This window comes from Bos indicus x Bos taurus, chromosome 6, assembly GCF_003369695.1.
Source record: "Bos indicus x Bos taurus breed Angus x Brahman F1 hybrid chromosome 6, Bos_hybrid_MaternalHap_v2.0, whole genome shotgun sequence".
In the NCBI taxonomy this organism is placed as follows: domain Eukaryota; kingdom Metazoa; phylum Chordata; class Mammalia; order Artiodactyla; family Bovidae; genus Bos; species Bos indicus x Bos taurus.
In genome coordinates, this window is record NC_040081.1 from 69,528,554 (window position 1) to 69,532,071 (window position 3,518).

The window sequence follows — 3,518 nt, forward strand, 5'->3', positions numbered from 1 at the left end:
TGGGGTACCTTTTGCCCTTGGTGATGGGCACACAGGTGGCAGTATGAGCTCTGGCCAGGCAACCTGCTGAGGGGGAGTCTCCCTGGATCACAGTTACTGCCTCCTTTCCAAAGATCCCATGCTCCAGCCATCACTCGTGGGTGGAGAGTCCCTGCCACCTCAGTCCCTGTGGCTTTTTGTTGGCATATTTAGACCTCTGCTCAACGAAGATGGGTTGTGTGCCACATGAAAGCCAGAGAAAGGGAACAAATATGGGGAATATCCATGGTGATCTGATAAAGGTTAAATGAATTACTAGAGCTAGAGTTGCTCTTGGCATCAGCCTCCACTTGATTGTTCCCTTTTAGCTAGAAGTATTTGTGGTTCAGCCTGTCAGCAGTTACTTATTGCTTTTTCATCAGATGGTTTGCCCTGACCCACTTGCTGAAAGTTGCTTGGGCAAAGAATCTTTCTCTCCACTGACTTAGATGTCAAACTACTGGTCGTAGAACCATCAGAGGGTTTCCATGACCCCCACCCCCACCCCCCTGCTTTGTTCCCACTGTGTATCCAGAACCATCCCCTCTCCTGGCACTCATGAGCCTCACTGGCTGTGGCCTGCACACCCAGTCAGTCTCCAATTCCCCCCATATTCCTCACTCCAAATGTCTTCCATTTGCTCTCCATTCCTGGCCAATGCACATTTCCCAGCCTTTGTTGGGGTTATTTTAAGACCTTTCTAGACCCTAAGCATTCTTACTTCTGGAGGCTCCACCCCACATCAAAGAAGACATCCTAAACTGCATCCACTTCCCATCATTGAATATAATTTCCATCTAATAACAGAGGAATTGAGTTGCATATGACTGACATATGACTACTTTTTATAGACATTTAAATAAACATTTTTTTTTTTATGGTGTAAGAAAATGTATTTTCACAAGATATGAATCATGTACCAATAAAGCACTTTAAACTAAATACACCACTTTGAAACATTTTGCACAAAGAAGTTACAGATCATATTTAATAACATGTCTAGTTCTATACAAGGAAATATTTTTAAGACCTGACTGCAATAAAATTTTCCAACCAAAGAACAAAAATTTTAAATTTATGAGACATCATAAAACCTATCTGTGTGACAAATCAGGCAGAATTCTGTGCTAGAAACAGAATGAGGGAAAATCTAAATAAGACAAAAAATTCAGAAAATAGGCATTCATAAATTTCTCATTAATGGAGGTTTAATGTTGTTAAAGACCAGGAGTCTTTAGGCATCAGAAAATAAAAATCTGCTTATAAAAATAAAAAATTCCACGAACATTAGTTAACATACTTTTCTACCTCAGCACAAATTTTTTGCCCTTTACAATTCTGAAGACTGCTAGTCATTGTCAAATATCTGAACCATGTCTTAGTCTTAACCAATATCATCTTTCGGATACTGATTCTGTTGCATAATTTTTTTTCCCCAATGAACCTAGGGCCTATGCACATTTCAATAAAAATTGGTTTTAGAAATACTTTATTCATGAATAATTCAACACCTATATCTTGAAGCTTACATTTTCCAGGCCTCCAAAGTGCAAAACAGATACCAACCAACCAGGCCTGCCTCCAGAGACCTCAGCATTTAGAATACAGCAGGTCAAGTGCTGGTTCTCAATCACTATAAGCCTTCACCTTTCAAGATATGCAGAGATACTGATGCCCTCACTAAGGGCAACCATAATCTTCCCTTATGTGTATCTTTCTTTAAACTAAGAGAATTCCAAAAACCGTATGTTGACAATGCCTATGCTGTGCTTTCTCTGATCATCTTCAGCTCCTTATAACAATGTCAAGTATTTTGTTTTCCCTTCAGTTCTTTCCATTGCCTCTGTGGCTTTGTCTACCCAGTCTGGCCTTTTCTGTGACACTCTCGTTACAGGTTTCTGCTTGCCTTCCCTTTTGTTTCTTTCCTTCTTGCTAGAAGCCTGGTCATCTGGGCTTCCCCATTTTTCTTCCCTAGCTTCTTATTCACCCCACAACTATAGTCTTAATGCTTCCTTAAATGTTCGGTCTTCATTATGTATAACTAACCAGAATTTAAATTAGCATTTTTATGAGCTCTGTTGTGAACTTTCAGATGTTCTTCTTTACACTTTCTCCCTGAAGGCTATTTAGGATTATCTTAAAAAAGATGATGGTTTCTTGAGGATTCCTATTTTAAAGGTTGTTTTAAAAGAGATCAATAAAGGAATGCATAGTTCAACAACTGATGCTTCTACTTTATTCTTAATTTTCATCATTACAAGTACTGGAGTCTGCAAGATCATCGCTAAAACTCCTTGGTGTGAGATACCAACCAATTTTACCCATAAGGGCTAGATGGAAAATGCAATTTGGGGCTCTTTGATATCAAATTAAAATTTATTAAGAACTCAAGAAGTCTGAAACTTTAAAACAAGCTAAATGATAAGACAAGTTATTCATTGATATGATCCTTTACCATAAATGATATATAAGGAGGAATTCAACTATGTTTGTGTCTGTGAGTCAGATGCTATCAAGCCAACCGTCATGTGTGGATCCATAATCTTTTTTACATTTTTAACTCAGGGACAAGGAGGAAGATTCAGTAAATTTTAATTTTCCAGATGTTCTCAGAAAGAATGACCAGAAGCATCCTCCAGTTATAAGACACAGATGGTTGATCCATTCACCCCTGATGAACTACCTGTGTGTGCAGCGAGGCAGCAATGAAAGACTGATCCTCTGTGGTCATGGGGCCCTAGGCCGGGATGCGTTCTCTCCTCACATGAAGTGTGAACAAGCAGCATGGACAGATAGTCACCTTTCATTATGTCTTCAATTACTGGTATTTTCATAGGATTTCAAATGCCTGATTCCAATTTTACAATAACAATACCAATATTTACTCTGGAAGGGGGTTTTATGTTCCAAACAGCAGATATTAACAATGTCCAACACGATCTCTAGAATTATTCGCAGTTCTGAACCGTGCTTTAGAAAAACATTTCCAGCAGTCTGTGCAGGATTTATTCCTATTCCATCATTGGTAATAATTGCACTTGTTGCTGCAGGAACTTTAAATTCTTCTGCTGCAAATTTTAACACTGCTGTGAAAGGTGTACTTTCGGGAACACTGAGTACTTGGTATGGCAGCCGCGGGTCCGACGTCAGTGTGATCTTAAAAGAAACTTTCGACATGGTGCCGCCGTTCGGGACCGAAACCTCGCAGCAAACCCGTGCTGAACCTCACACTTGCACCCTAGCGTCTCTTCCAACTCAGGTCCACGTCTCCTTCCGCAAGCTAAAATAATAAACATTTTAATTGCAATTTTAAAGCTTTCTTTTTATATTTTAGAATCAGAATTTCTTTTTAAAAGGAAGACACTTTTTTCTGGCCCCTGAGAATCTGATCTTGGGATTTGTCAGCCTGCATAATTGCATGAGCCAATTCCTTGTAATAAATCTCTTTCTTTTGGGTTCTGTTCCTCTGAAGAATCCTAACTAATATGCTACCTCAAGCC

The 3,518-nt window shown here is 39.3% G+C and overlaps 1 pseudogene across 1 annotated transcript; it reads right to left on the reverse strand.

The window, feature by feature from the left end:
* Positions 1 to 1,846: 1,846 nt before the first annotated feature.
* Positions 1,847 to 3,292, reverse strand: LOC113894292 (annotated as a pseudogene). Its single transcript, XR_003511530.1, has one exon. The product of XR_003511530.1 is annotated as a ubiquitin-fold modifier 1 pseudogene (transcript).
* Between the last annotated feature and the right edge of the window lie 226 nt (positions 3,293 to 3,518).